The following is a 16,017-nucleotide window of genomic DNA, read 5'->3' on the forward strand; positions in this document are numbered from 1 at the left end:
AACTTCACAGCCTCCCGCGGAATGGTAGTCCGAAGCACCTTCTTTCTCCGCAAAAATATCCACAAGGACACATGGAGATCACCTAACCAAGAAACGGAAAACTAAATCGACCACGTTCTAATCGACGGTAAATTCTTCTCTGACATCACGAACGTCCGCACTTACCGCAGTGCGAATATTGAATCCGACCACTACTTCGTTGCAGTATGCCTACGCTCAAAACTCTCGACGGTGTACAACACGCGTCGAAGTCGGACGCCGCGGCTTAACATTGGGCGGCTACAAGACGGTAGACTAGCCCAAGAATACGCGCAGCAGCTGGAAGTGGCACTCCCAACGGAAAAGCAGCTAGGCGCAGCGTCTCTTGAAGATGGCTGGAGAGATATTCGATCCGCTCGGATCGGAAGCACCGCAACCGCTGCACTTGGCACGGTGCCCCCGGATCAGAGAAATGACTGGTATGACGGCGAACGTGAGCGTGAGCGTGCAGAGAAGAATGCAGCATGGGCGAGATTGCTGCAACACCGCACGAGGGCGAACGAGGCACGATATAAACGGGCGCGGAACAGACAAAACTAGATTTTTCGGAGGAAAAAGCGCCAGCAGGAAGATCGAGACCGTGAAGAGACGGAACAACTGTACCACGCTAATATCGCACGAAACTTCTATCAGAAGTTGAACCGTTCACGTAAGGGCCACGTGCCACAGGCCGATATGTGTAAGGACATAAACGGGAACCTTCTTACAAACGAGCGTGAGGTGATCCAAAGGTGGCGGCAGCACTACGAAGAACACCTGAATGTCGATGTGGCAGACGAAGCTGGCGGTATGGTGATGGACCTGGGAGAACGCGTGCAGGACATCCAAGAAATCCAGGAGAAGATTGGCCGGCTAAAAAACAACAAAGCCCCTGGGGTTGACCAGGAGAGTTATTTAAACACGGTGAGGCACTGGCTAGAGCGCTGCACTGGGTCATTACCAAGATTTGGGAGGAGGAAGTTTTGCCGCAGGAGTGGATGGAAGGTGTCGTGTGTCCCATCTACAAAAAGGGCGATAAGCTGGATTGTAGCAACTACCGCGCAATCACATTGCTGAACGCTGCCTACAAGATACTCTCCCAAATTTTATGCCGTCGACTAGCACCAATTGCAAGGGAGTTCGTGAGGCAGTACCAGGCGGCTCCACCACAGACCAGGTGTTCGTCATTCGCCAAGTACTGCAGAAATGTCGCGAATACAACGTGCCCACACATCATCTATTCATCGACTTCAAAGCCGCATATGATACCATCGATCGGGACCAGCTATGGCAGCTAATGCACGAAAACGGATTTCCGGATAAACTGATACGGTTGATAAAAGCGACGATGGATCGGGTGATGTGCGTAGTTCGAGTTTCAGGGGCATTCTCGAGTCCCTTCGAAACCCGCAGAGGGTTACGGCAAGGTGATGGTCTTTCGTGTCTGCTATTCAACATCGCTTTGGAAAAGGTAATACGAAGAGCAGGGATTAACACGAGTGGTACAATTTTCAATAAGTCCGTCCAGCTATTTGGCTTCGCCGACGACATAGATATTATGGCACGTAACTTTGAGAAGATGGAGGAAGCCTACATCAGACTGAAGAGGGAAGCCAAGCGGATCGGACTAGTCATTAACACGTCGAAGACAAAGTACATGATAGGAAGAGGTTCAAGAGAAGACAATGTGAGCCACCCACCGCGAGTTTGCATCGGTGGTGACGAAATCGAGGTGGTAGAAGAATTTGTGTACTTGGGCTCACTGGTGACTGCCGAAAATGATACCAGCAGAGAAATTCGGAGACGCATAGTGGCTGGAAATCGTACGTACTTTGGACTCCGCAAAACGCTCCGATCGAATAGAGTTCGCCGCCGTATCAAACTGACAATCTACACACACTCATTAGACCGGTAGTCCTCTACGGACACGAGACCTGGACGATGCTCGTGGAGGACCAAAATCAAAATATCAAAACTATGCGAACCTGCCCGATCTTGCTCGGGTTGTCCAATTTTTTTTATCCAAACTGTCAATCGTTCTGTCGATTGCAGCGTTGCACTCTAGATCGACTTCAGTTTAAGCTTGATGGTTTTCTTCAGAACTCACTAAAAGTATGAACATTGTGTTAGCTCACTTCAGTAAAATTGTATAAAGCTCATTGTGTTCGACCAAAGGCATACTTATTATGTGATACAGTGGTTATATTATCTCATTTGATTTCGATACGATATCGATTTAGGTAGCCTAGCACCTGCCCCGTAAAACCCGATCATAGTGTAAACATTGAATTTTCGCACCTGTACTGATTAACATACTCTAATTTCATTAGTTTATCCAGTTAAGGTATCAGTCTTCCAAAAAATAAATAATACCAAAAATGAGATGACATTGATAAAGGTTGGAATTTCGAGCATATATAAAGAAGGATGGTAGCAGGAATTCAAACTATTTTGAAAAATTATTTTCGTTGTCTACATCATATGAGAACAATATTGAATCACAAGCATTAGTAAATATATTGAAAACAGTTGATCTTGATAAAGTCTTATTTAATTATTCAGATATGTTTATATATGAATCATAGAATACTCGAAAAAAAGTGCATTCAGTGTCCGGAACCGGGGAGTCTGCCCCTAAGTGTACGCAAAACACGCGCGGGTTATCAGACGCCATAAAGACGTCCGTGTCTATAAACTAAGTTCTAAACAATACATCACGCTAGAATCTAGCCAAGAAAATCGGAACCAAGTGCTGACCTTTGGTGGATTTGCGGGCCACCTTTACTTTTTTTGCGACCAGAGTTCGAACCCAGAAACCAGAACGTTGAAGGCAATCTGTGTCAAATTCCCGCGCAGCTCGGACGTGTTCCGATAGACGCAGTTGAGTGAAGTTCCGTATGATGATTATATTTTCGGTGTGAGTAAACCTTTGAGAAATCTTATCATATTTAGGGTTGAGTGAGAAGTACGAGTCTTAGAATCAATATTTGCCTTGCATTATCAGTGAAGAAACGGATCACGTTGATGTCGTAAACATGCTATGCACACGATTTTGAAGCAAGAAGAAACCAGAAGAAAAATTGTACCAACCAAAAAGCGTCACTTCAGTAATACACACAGATAGCACGTGTGGTGGATAATCGATTCCTTTTCGAGCACGGACAGTTCAAACATTGCATCATCGCGAAATATCGTTAGGACGCGCACGCAGTGCCTCAGCTAGTGATAAGCGCGGCAAACAGCAGATCGAATCAAACTCATAGTGCAAGCCTTGGAGACCAGCCCATTACTGGGGAAAGCAAACACAGCTTGCAGACAAGGGTAAGTCGCATACTTATATTTGTTCCATTTAATTTACTACCAGAACTGTATCGCTTTGAGTCACTCCCCATTGTTGTGAAGAGAAACACTTTGTCATAACGTTACTTACTTTGAAACTGAACAGACCCTTTATTTAGATAGTAAGCTAAAGCAATTAAAGATCTTTTCACTCCAGACCGCATTGTACTCTCGTGCTGTGCGGTTCAATTCTCTCTTTGCTGAAGGATATGCTTCTCAGCAGCGCTATTTGTACCTACTGATCCCGTTACGATCTTTGCTTAGACCCGTGCCTTCGTTTTACGTTGGACCTGTTTGCGGAAGTAAAATTCTGACCAGCGGTGGTAATCCGCCAAGGTCCCACAGCTCTGAAAAAAAAAACTCTTAGTTGGTTACGCAATGGACATTGATTGATTCATGACGAAATTGAGCAAATCGAAACTACCTCTAGCCCAGGTGACTCGATTCATGCGAAGAAGCAAAGGATTTCGCCAATTGTGGTATCTGTTGACGAGTTTTCTGGCTTTCGGAATGATTTTTTTAATTTAACAAAAGTTCATCGCGGGCTTTCGGAATGAGATTTTGAGTATCCTTCAGAGGATCAAAGTTTCATTTTAGATGTCCAGGAAGGGGACCGACGCGATTTGTCGGGATCCTTAGACGACTGCAAACGTCTTCTTCAGTATTTAACTGATAAGCGTCTTAAATTTTTCACTTACGACAACAACACTGAACGACTATCAAAGTCGTCGTAAAAGCTCTCCCCAGTGATAAATCATTGGATGAGAACAAAATTCAGATCGAACAATTACTTTTATTTGCACCAGTCCAAGGCCTGTATGATGTCCCATGTCCGAGTTACATCGGAACATTTCGGCAGGCCTGGGAAAAAAATTCTAAAACCTCATCCAGGCCGTAAGTGCCAAAAGTGGGGCCATGGAACCAAACATTGTCACATGGATGCTAAATGTATGATATGTGGTGGCTCTTTTAACATGAAGGATTCCGGTCCTGTAAGAGAAGATTCAAATAAGTTCAAAAGTGCCAACTGTTGGGGCAATCACAAATCCATTTTTGGGAATGTGCTTCACACAAAAAAGTTTCAAATTCTCGAGCAAAATTGATGACGGGCAATGAATCTAGACAACTGATAACTGCTCGCTCTCGGTCAATTTTCAACTAAAATCCAAGCGGTGTCAACTGTGGCCAAGAGGAATAGTAGTAGTAGTAGTCAGTGGTGCAATTTATCATCAATGCCTGCTGATTCTTTTGTTTTGTATTTTTCTCTGCTCCTCTTTGTCTATGACGGTGCCTTTCAGTCAGAAAGACATAGCCGGAGTGGCTTAGCCAACTCAATTTGCCAACAGCGGGCTGAAGCTGATGATCATTCGCCACAAATTTCCTGTCTTTGTCTTTCAAGTGATAGTATTCACCCATGCATTTATATAGGGCCGTCACATTCACGCAGCAGCGAGGGACCTGAATGGACTGTCACTGCGGGCTGCGTGTGCAATGAGAAAGAGGTCTTTTGTTTACTTTATCTTTGATTGTTGCTGCTAACCATTTTCAGTTTTCACTGCTAGGAAGTGAGTGTGAAGAGGCAATGGTATCAATATCCTACAAATTTCAGTCACTGAGATTGAGAATTCGCACCACTGGTAGTAGTAGTAGAAGGAAGATGGGTAAATTGCTCTGGATAACCCTCCCTCTCTTAGAGGGGGAGTTTTGATGTGTGGCATAAGTCTTTTTATTTAACAAATGTTCAATATTTTGGAATATACGGTATAAAAGGCCAACGTAGAACCACGGAATAAATCGGTATTGCGACACCTCAAATTTCTCAATTTTTTTTCTTTAGAATCTTTTCTATAATCTTATGGGTAACTTTGAAAACACCATAATTTCTTTGTAGGTTAAAACTGGCCATGCGATGGCCACGGAATAAGTTCCGGAAACCTGGAATATCCGGTACAAAATGCCAACAAATTCCGGTACAAAAGGCCAACATTAAACTACAAAATAAATTAGTATTCCGACACCTCAAACTTCTCAGAATTTTATGAGTAATCAAGAGAACGTCTCAGTTTCTTGGTAGGGATATGGCCTCGAAACAAGATCTAGAGTCCCTGAGAAGCCCATTCTGATAGACTAACGTGGACTTTTGTACTGGAAATTCCTGGCTTCCCGAACCTGTTCCATGGCCATCACATGGCCAGTTTTACTCTACCAAGAAACTAAGGCGTTTTCTAAATTACTTGGGAGATTCTGAGAAGTTTGTGGTATCAGAGGACTGATTTATTTCGTGGTTCTATGTTGGCCATTTGTACTGCATATTCCGGGTTTCACTATTCTGAGAAATACTAACTTCGAGAATAGTCTCAAAGTTAGATCCCAGTTTGAAACCCTTTTGGAAATCGAATAAAATTTTTTTAAAAAACCTCTAACGCCTATTCCAGCCCTTAAAAAGAGAAATGAGATTTTTTGACAAATGGGGAAAAGGCTCAAAAACTTGCTCAGCAGTTTGAGAGTGCCCATAATTTTAGTCTAGGTCTCACTAATCCTATTGAGGATCAGGTCACGCAGTGGTTCGAAGACATTCTCAATCAAGAGATTTTTTTGTCCTTTCGTTTGAAACTAGTTTGGATGAAGTGAGATCTACCACCAAAAAATTTCATTATGTACTCTTTAAGGAATTCCTCAAAGATTTTCCGAAGAAATTTCTAAAAGAATTTCGGAAGAAATCCCAAAAAGAATTTGTAAACTAATTCTTAAAGGAATCCTTAGAAGAATTTCCGAAGGAATTTCTGGAGTAAGTTTCGAAGAATTTTATTAATAATATGTTAAATTCTTTATTTAATATTCAATTGAAAGATATTTAGGATATTTTTTTGGACGTTCTGAAGAACTCCTGCAGAAATATCCGAAGGCCACCCGGAGTGCTTATTAATGACTATGTCTGAAACTCGATTTAAGCATATGCACAACATGTGATAGATTTAGTTCGAAAAATGTATTGGAGGGTAACCACTTCCTTCGGTGGGGTTTCATCCCACGAAACCAGTACGCTAGACAGGTGCCTTCCCTACTAAGCTACGAAGGCCCTCCGCCTTGAAAAATAGATTGCGAGAGTTCGGCTACGTGTCTGGTGCTGGGAAATGCTGCGGACGACGTAGCTTAGTAGGGAAAGCACCTGTCCTAGCGTACTGGTTTCGTGGGATCAACCCCACCGAAAGAAGTAGTTATCCTCCAATACATTTTTCGAACTAAAGATAATCCTAAAATAGTTTTCGTAGGTTTTCGTCAAAGAATTAAAAAAAAATCTGCTAGAATTTCATTCCTCCAAGAATTCTTTCTTCATCATATTCCATCGAAAAGGATATTCCAAAGAAACATGAAACACAATCCATCGAAAAGGATATTCCAAAGAAACATGAAACATAATATTCCAAACAAGGAATTATAAGAATAAATCAAAACTCATTTACGAATACTTTTAGAAATTTCTTGAGTACCCACAACACCTACGGAAATTGTTTTAGGAATACCTTCGGAACTTCCTTTCGTTGAAATTCTTTCGATTTTTTGGGAATACCTTTGGAAATTCTTTTAGGAAATGCTTAGGAAATTGATTTAGGAATTTCTTCGGAATATATTTTAAGGACTTTGCCAGTACTTCCACAAGAAATCCCTTCGAAATTTTCATTAGGAATTTCTTCAGAACTTGCACCAGAATTTTCTTCTAATCCTTTTAGGGAATCCTTCGATCATTCTTCTCTTACAAAAATTCCTTCAGACCTTCGAAGATTCCTTTTGAGAAGGAGTTCCCAAAAGAATTTCTGGAAGATTTTCAGGAGGAATTTCCAAATGTATTACAGAATGATCTTTCAAATGATCCATTCTCAAGAATTCCTTGGGAATTTACTTCAGAAGTTGCTTCGGGATTTTTTCCAGTATTCATCTAGGTGATATTTCATAAATTAATTCAAAAGATCGTTTGTAAAATCCACTGAACTTTTTTTTCCTCAGGAATTAATTCAGTTAGTCATCCAGGAATTATTTCAGGCATACCTTAAAGAATCTCTCCTGAAATTCAATAGTAGAGACGTAGATTACTTCTCTCTCCTCAAAGAAAGTTCTCCGCGAATGAATCTAGAAATACCTTCAGAAATTCATTAAGTAGTTCTTTGGAAAATTCCTTCAAAATTTGTCTAGGAATTATGTTAGAAACTCCGCCGGAATATCTATCGACAATTTTTGAACGAATTTCTGACGAAATTTCCAAAGAAACTCTTGAAGGAATTTCCGAAATTACCTTTCGCGATGGATTCTTCTAAGAATTCCTTTGGAATTTTTTCATGGGATTCTTTCAGCAAGCAAATTCTTTTAGGAAAATTCTTTCGGAAATTTCTTCATGATTTCTTTTGGAAATTGCATTTTTTTGACAATTCAATCAGTATTTCCTTTAAGGATTACTTTAGAATTTCTTTTAGGAATCATTTGGAAATTACTTCAAGAGTTCTTCCGGAAATTTTATCTGCATTTTTTTAAAATTTCCGTTAGAAACTCTTCCAAAAATTCCTTCAGTATTTCCTATTTTATTCTTTATAAAAATTCCCGAAAAAAGCTTTTTACAAAGATTTCAATAATTCCTTCAGGAGTTTCGGAAGAAATTTCATTTGGTTTTATTAAAAGGATTGCATGGAGAATGTTTCCTGCGTTTCCGGTGAATTTACAAATGCATTTACAGAAAATTTCCGATGGATTCCCTGGACAGAAGTCACAAGGAATCGCTAGCGTAATTTTCTAAAACATTCCTGGTGTAAATTATAGGAGGAGTTCTCAAAAGAATTTCTGAAAAGTTATCTAAAGCATATTTCAAAGAAATTATGAAATCAATTTTCGAACAAATTCCTAAAAGAATGTCCACGTAAATTTCTGAGGGTTCACTCCTAAAGGAATTTCCGAAGGTATCCCCCAAAACTTCTGTAGCTATTCCTGAGGAATATCGGAAGGATTTTCTTTAGGTGTTTCCGAAGAAATTTTCAAAGGAATTTCTGAAAAAAGTTCTGAAGAAGTTCCTAAAAGAGCTCGTAAAGAAACTTCCGATGATTTTTTTTTAATTGCTACTTTAAAAGGAATGTCTTGAGGAATTGTCCAAAGGATTTTCTGGATTTATCTGCGAAGTAATTTCCGGAAGAATTCTTAGGAAAATTTAAGAATGTCGGAAATGTCTTCAAGAGTTCCTTTATAAATTCCGTTAGGAATTCGTTCCGAAACTCCCAGGGAAATTTCTGAAATGTTGTCCTATAACTGTGGTGTAACGACATTGTGTTGAACGACATGAACTTACCTATGAGCCCCATTTCTATCATACATCAATCAGTTTGCCACAGTACCTCTTCTCAAGATTAAGCACAATCATCACAGAATCCATATTTAAAAGTACTCGCGTTTTCAATGGCTCACTTAATGCGGAAGCAACGCACAACTGTCATTTTTATTATTTCATGCATGCTTCGACGCAGCCCTTAAAAAAGCGAATACTTTTACATTTGGATTCCGTGAGGATTGTCCTTAAGGACAGTCATCACGGAATCCAAGCTTCAAAGTGCTCGCGTTTTCGGAGGCACACCACTCGGAGGTGGCGCACAACTGTCATTTTTGTTGATTTAGCTTTGCTGCGTCGCAGCATGCGTTGAAAAATAAAAATGATAGTTGTGCGTTGCTTCCGTATCGAGTAGTGTGCCCCCGAAAACGCGAGCACTTTGAAACCTGGATTCCGTGAGGAGTGACCTTAATAGCCTATTCAGATTGGGCTATTTATGACTTTGTTTAGTGAGAGGGTATCCAATTATTACGAGGTGTTCAGACTGCAGCAAGATAATATATCTTGACGTTTCCATGTTTCCTCATTTGCACGCTAATACAGGGTTGAATTCAAGGAGAGTTTTAAAATTTAATTTGCGAAATCAAGCATTTGTGTGGCGACAATCGAACATTTTTTTCTGAACAAAGTTTCTACGAAAAAAAAAAATATAAAAAAAATATGAAAAGGGATTTTCGAAGAATATTTGAAGCTCTCATTAAGGATAATGAGCGAAGCTACATTCATTAGTTGGGTGCGCCGTTCTTCGGGGAATCAGACTATTCCTCAATTTATTTTTAAGTTTAAAAAGTATTTTGATTCTGTACTATGATCGATACGGGGATTTGATAGAAAAATTTAGATGCTTTTGGAAATTCTCACAAATAAATAGAAAAAGGACGATTGGACCAATTTTCAAGAAATATTATCGAACTAAAATGTATTTCCACCAGTATCTCCATGTATGAAGGGCAACTCAGCAATTTTTTTTTTCAAAAATGGAAACTGAACCATTGCGTTCTACTCGACAATCAATGATACAGCTTCTAACAAAATCGAATCGTGTGAATGTGATATAATTTAAACTGGATTTTGGATGAATTAATGCATTACCAATCCATGTTTTATTTAAGGTTATTCTACTTTATATATACATACCATTCAAATCGTACAGTTGTCCCACGTGAAAAATGTTAAAATTCAAAGTATATTAAGCCATTCAAGGAGCAGAATTGAATCAATTTATGAAATCATGTTTATTCATCAAATATATTCGTTTTACAACCATTCCTACGTTTTAAATTGTCTTCCGCATTGGCCCTTGAACTTTGAAAATTTATTCGATTTGTTCTATTAAATCTAGGTTTAAGTTAAATACTTCATGTTAATTCTAGAGAGCATCTGTTTTTTAAACAATTCATGTTGAATAAGTGGAGAATAAATAATTATAAACATTATTTTTCATCATATAAAATGCTTTCCACAAAACCATCACAATCCGAGTTATTCTTCAGCGCTCAGAAGATTTCCATCTAACATGCATTCGACCCTGCTGCGACAGAAAGAGCATGACTGTCAACTACGAAACGAAATGAAAACAGAGAGAATTTTCTCTCTGGCAAAGAGAGAGTGACGCTTGTCAGTTTTGTTTTGTTGAATTTCTCCCTGCATCCCAGTTAGAACGAAAGCTCTCTCGTAATAATTGTTCGTAATAAATTCTTTATGACTCTTTTTAGCGGGTATCTTTTGACAGCGCAAAATGTATGGAATATTACGTAAATAATGACATCATAAAGCGTATTTACCCTGAAACGCCAATTATTATGTCATTAATGGCGTAATCTGAATAGGCTATAAGGGTGATTTCTACGCTCGGGTATTAAATTAAGGCACCACGCACAAGTTCTCTCTACATTTCCAAGCAAAAGTGAACGCAGTATGAGAAGTATGGGTAAAGCAAAATGGCTCACTCCTAAGCGATACGGTTCACACTTAAGATTGCGTGAGAGAATGAGCTGGATCTTCGGATCGGGATACAGCTGGCATATGCTGAGATGCCGTTTCGGATCTGCAAAGCAGATATCCCTGCATTGTAGACTCCTTTGCTCTTTATTCGTTTTCCGGCCTCAAACAATCTCTTTTATGAAGGCAAGCCAGTTAGACCACACGATTGCGAATCAGACTAGTGGTAGAAGGGGTATGCACCGTTAGGCATAAGTGCGATAGGCATAAGTACGATAGGCATAATTGATGTAAGGCATAACGGACGTTAGGCACAATGTATGTCAGGCATAATGGACGTTAGGCATAAAATGACCCAAAGAACAGCCTATGACATAAAGAAGGCCGAATTATGCCAAACGTCCATTATGCCTTATGTTCATTATGCCTAACGTCCGTTATGATTGACGTCTATATGCCTAACGTACCTATGCCTTAAAATTTGTGACAGAAGGAAAAGAACCTTATTCGAATTAACGATTTGACGAAAACATCAGAATTGTTTAAAAGCATAGGTGAGCTTAAATTAATAATGTGTTTTTTAGGAAAATAAAAGAAATTAATATCGTTGTTGGGTAGCTTGCCCTTCAACGAAGGGTTTTTCTTTTGGGTTTTGAAAACCCCAAGCGCCACGAAGGTTTTGGTGGTGAAGGTGTGAGATGGTTCCCGAGACTCATCATAGTAGGGCTCATCAACTTTCACGTGGCGTATAATCATCTCACTACCGGGAGCATTCGAGTTATTCACACCTCATGATACCCTCAGACTGCCGCTCCGACGGTCGTAGTCTGGACATTTCATCGTACAAGTACATAACTCAGAGCACTAAGCTGTCTGCTCCGGTCCCATACCGCTCATCGAAGCAAGCACGCTTAAAATGACTTACATATTTTTGTGTTCCGTTCACACAAAACGGGCCTCTCCTGGAACAACTCATATTATGAGTAACTACGATGTTACTCATTTTTGTGTAACCGATGGCCGATGATTTTCGGTGAGTTCATTTTACACAGCGAGAGAGCAGTCGGAAATCGAACCTAACCTCAATTGTTAATGTTAAAGTAAGCCAACTTTTCCATACTTATTCGGAGGCTTCTTCAATCATTTCGATCAACAAAACAAAGTGCGATGATTGTATTCGCACTTTTTTTTTGTTTCGCCATCAAAACAAAATGAAAAACCTCCGAAAAAGTACGATTTCTTGCAGCACATTCTGCACACGTTCGCCATCATAGCGACCCGAAGGGACTTTGACAGTTCGAGGCAAACTCACTTACACATATCATGCACATTTGAGACAGTACACAGCGACTGCTTATGTTTCACACAAAATTTTCACTCATAGTGAGAGTTGGCCAAGGCGTCGTCGTCGTGTGAAAGCTATTCATGCGATGTGTACTTGACTATAAGCGTGAGCCGTATCGTTTGTTCCGAGCAATCATCGTGGCCTACAGCGCTCCTCACTAATGAGTGACGTATATCGGCGCTAGTTAGTCGGACCGACATTACCCATTACTGATTCTCTCCATGAGTGAACGTCGTGCGGACTCTTCGCGACAATCGTTGTTTAGTTGGATTGAGACGGTTCTCCGTCGTTCTCCATTAACGAAGACGAGCCCAGATTTGGACGTCGCCTTCTCCGAGTTACCCTGCAGCACATTCCGCGAATCATTGGCGTTGGTTGCGTTGCGCCACCATAGCTAGATCACGACGACGTCGCATGCATTCCAACTCATCGTTGTGTCGGCAGATGCAACTTGCAATGATACTTGCAAGTAAATTAGTTAGAATCTTTTGAGCGCAAAGTATCTGTTCCTTTTTCCGTTGACAAGTTATATCAATATATTTGAAAAAATATGACAATAGATAAAAATAGATAGCTCCAATTTTTTGACACAATAAAGAATATGAATTGTTCTTTCAAATGCCGTGGAAAGATATTTTTTGGTGTGCTCCAATCAACTTTAAAAAAACGTAATTTTCACAGAAAAACGATAATAACTTTTGATCGGAAAAAGATATTGAGCATATTTATACACCAAAAGTTGCTTTTTTGAGCTCTTGAGCCCCTGAAGACAACTTTTCCAAAAAATCAAAACCAAAAAAATAGAGATTAAAAATACCATTTTTTAAGGACACCCTAATCCAAGTAGGTAAATTTGTTCTAAATCGGCCTACTTAAGAGCCACAGAAATTTTTTTTAGCAAAATTAATGGGAATAAGCTGCGCTTTATAGAATATTTCATGTCAGTATTCCGTAAAATAAAACCCAGATTAATCCACCTAGCGGTGACGATGCCTTTCTTGATTCAATCGTTTGGTTACGCCTAAGTGTGATACACATAATAAATAATTGCCTACATTACGGCTCTTGCAAACGCTGTAAAGCAAACCATTTAACCAACCTTATATCGTTCAACACACCATTTTCTTCATAACTATTGAAGGCGTAACCAAACATGACCGATCATGATTATATTCAATACTGATCAACTAGGGTTTGTCCCCCATTGAATTCAAATTGTTGCGAGAAAATAGCTTAAGAATTACTATACGAAAAAGTGGCTAATGTTTTTCAATTTTCGTGTGCACACACACATACAGACAGACTGACAAACATTTGTTCAGTTTGACGAGCTGAGTCGATTGTTAAATAACATCATGGGTCTCCGAAACTTCTATAAAAATTTCGATTTTGGAGTGAAATGATAGCCTTTCGGTACAACTTTGTTGTACGAGAAAGGAAAAAATATTTTTTTTTATAAAATGAGCCACCCTATTTGTGATAGCACGATGACCTTACTATTCCAAACAACTTTGAAGAACAACATTTTTTTCTAAAAAATATTGATTATTTTAGAGCGTCTTAGGGGAAATGCTACAAGGTTAAAAGACTATTATTCTTCCATTTACTTCCACTATTAACTTTTTTATGTATCAACAAGCAGATACGTATTTCGTTTCCTACTTGGAAACTTCTTCAGTGTTTGTTATCGACTGAAGAAAAACATTGCTCATTAACTTTAAATATGGTGTGTAGGTAGAACTGCAGGTAAAAATTAGGGCATGTCGCTTGGACCGATTCGTCGTCGTCCCGTGGGTAGTAATCTAGTAGTAGATTACTACCCACGGGACGACGACGAATCGGTCCAAGCGACATGCCCTAATTTTTACCTGCAGTTCTACCTATATTTAAAGTTAATGAGCAATGTTTTTCTTCAGTCAATAACAAACACTGAAGAAGTTTCCAAGTAGGAAACGAAATACGTATCTGCTTGTTGATACATAAAAAAGTTAATAGTGGAAGTAAATGGAAGAATAATAGTCTTTTAACCTTAAAAAATATTGTTTTGGCGCAAAATGTATCTTTGCGAGGAGATGGAACAGCTGTGCCGTTCTCAAGATACACGCAAGTTCTATCAGAAGCTCAACGTATCCCGCAAAGGCTTCGTGCCGCGAGCCGAAATGTGCCGGGATAAGGATGGGAGCATCTTGACGGACGAACGTGTGGTGATCGAAAGGTGGAAGCAGCACTACGAGGAACATCTGAATGGCGCTGAGAGTACAGGCAGTGAAAGTCAAGGCAGCGAAGGAGATGACTACGTCAGTTCAGTGGACGATGGAAGCCAACCAGCCCCCACCTTGAGGGAAGTTAAGGATGCCATTCAGCAGCTAAAGACCAATAAAGCAGCTGGTGTATGGTATTGGGGCTGAGCTCATCAAGATGGGCCCGGAAAAGCTGGCCACTTGCCTGCACAAACTGATAGTCAGAATCTGGGAAACCGAACAGCTACCGGAGGGGTGGAAGGAAGGGGTTATATGCCCCATCTACAAGAAAGGCGACAAACTGGAGTGTGAGAACTTTCGAGCGATCACCATCCTTAATGCCGCCTACAAAGTGATATCCCAGATCATCTTCCGTCGTCTGTCACCATTAATGAACGAGTTCGTGGGAAGTTATCAAGCCGGCTTCGTTGACGGCCGCTCGACAACGGACCAGATCTTTACTGTACGGCAAATCCTTCAAAAATGCCGTGAATACCAGGTCCCAACGCACCATCTGTTCGTTGATTTCAAGGCGGCATACGACAGTATAGACCGCGTAGAGCTATGGAAAATTATGGACGAGAACAGCTTCCCTGGGAAGCTTACCAGACTGATCAAAGCAACGGTGGATGGTGTGCAAAACTGTGTGAAGATTTCGGGCGAACACTCCAGTTCGTTCGAATCGCGACGGGGACTAAGACAAGGTGATGGACTTTCGTGCCTGTTGTTCAACATTGCGCTAGAAGGTGTCATGCGGAGAGCCGGGTGTAACAGCCGAGGTACGATTTTCAACAGATCCAGTCAATTTATTTGTTTCGCGGATGACATGGACATTGTCGGCCGAACATTTGCAAAGGTGGCAGAACTGTACACCCGCCTGAAACGTGAAGCAACAAAAGTTGGACTGGTGGGGAATGCGTCAAAGACAAAGTACATGCTTGTGGGCGGAACCGAGCGCGACAGGGCCCGCCTGGGAAGCAGTGTTACGATAGACGGGGATACCTTCGAGGTGGTCGAGGAATTCGTCTACCTCGGATCCTTGCTAACGGCTGACAACAACGTTAGTCGTGAAATACGAAGGCGCATCATCTGTGGAAGTCGGGCCTACTACGGGCTCCAGAAGAAACTGCGGTCGAAAAAGATTCGCCACCGCACCAAATGTGTCATGTACAAGACATTAATAAGACCGGTTGTCCTCTACGGACATGAAACATGGACAATGCTCGAGGAGGACTTGCAAGCACTCGGAGTATTCGAGAGACGGGTGCTTAGGACCATCTTTGGCGGTGTGCAAGAAGACGGTGTGTGGCGGCGAAGAATGAACCATGAGCTCGCCCAACTCTACGGCGAACCCAGTATCCAGAAGGTAGCTAAAGCCGGAAGGGTACGATGGGCAGGACATGTTGCAAGAATGTCGGACAGCAACACTGCAAAGATGGTGTTCGCTTCCGATCCGGCAGGTACGAGACGGCGTGGAGCGCAGCGAGCGAGATGGGTAGACCAGGTGCAGAACGACTTGGCGAGCGTGGGGCGTATCCGAGGATGGAGAGATGCGGCCTCGAACCGTGCATTGTGGCGTCAAATTGTTGATTCAGTGTTATCTGTTTAGATGTTAACTAAATAAATGAATGAAATGTGAAATGAATGTTATGAAATTTGGCCACAACATTCTTTGATATGCAAAGAATGCTTAGGCCAAATTATAGCACAATTGTTATAGGAAACTCCCCTAACAATAATAGAACAAAACCTGCCAAAGCCGTCATTTC

General features: G+C 40.8%; 1 protein-coding gene across 4 annotated transcripts in view; it reads left to right on the forward strand.

The window, feature by feature from the left end:
• Positions 1-16,017, forward strand: part of LOC134226211 (uncharacterized) — a 182,884-nt gene that overhangs the window by 17,354 nt on the left and 149,513 nt on the right. Inside the window, exons 1-2 of one of the 4 annotated variants that reach the window (XM_062706829.1) lie at positions 2,635-2,935; positions 3,023-3,339. The exons of 1 other annotated variant lie outside the window; for it this stretch is intronic. The gene's annotated coding sequence lies outside the window, so the exon portion shown is untranslated. Of the gene's footprint in view, positions 1-2,634; positions 3,340-16,017 lie in introns of those variants that run through there. 2 more of the 4 variants (XM_062706828.1, XM_062706827.1) reach the window with 2 other exon arrangements.

This window comes from Armigeres subalbatus, chromosome 3 (genome assembly GCF_024139115.2).
Source record: "Armigeres subalbatus isolate Guangzhou_Male chromosome 3, GZ_Asu_2, whole genome shotgun sequence".
In the NCBI taxonomy this organism is placed as follows: domain Eukaryota; kingdom Metazoa; phylum Arthropoda; class Insecta; order Diptera; family Culicidae; genus Armigeres; species Armigeres subalbatus.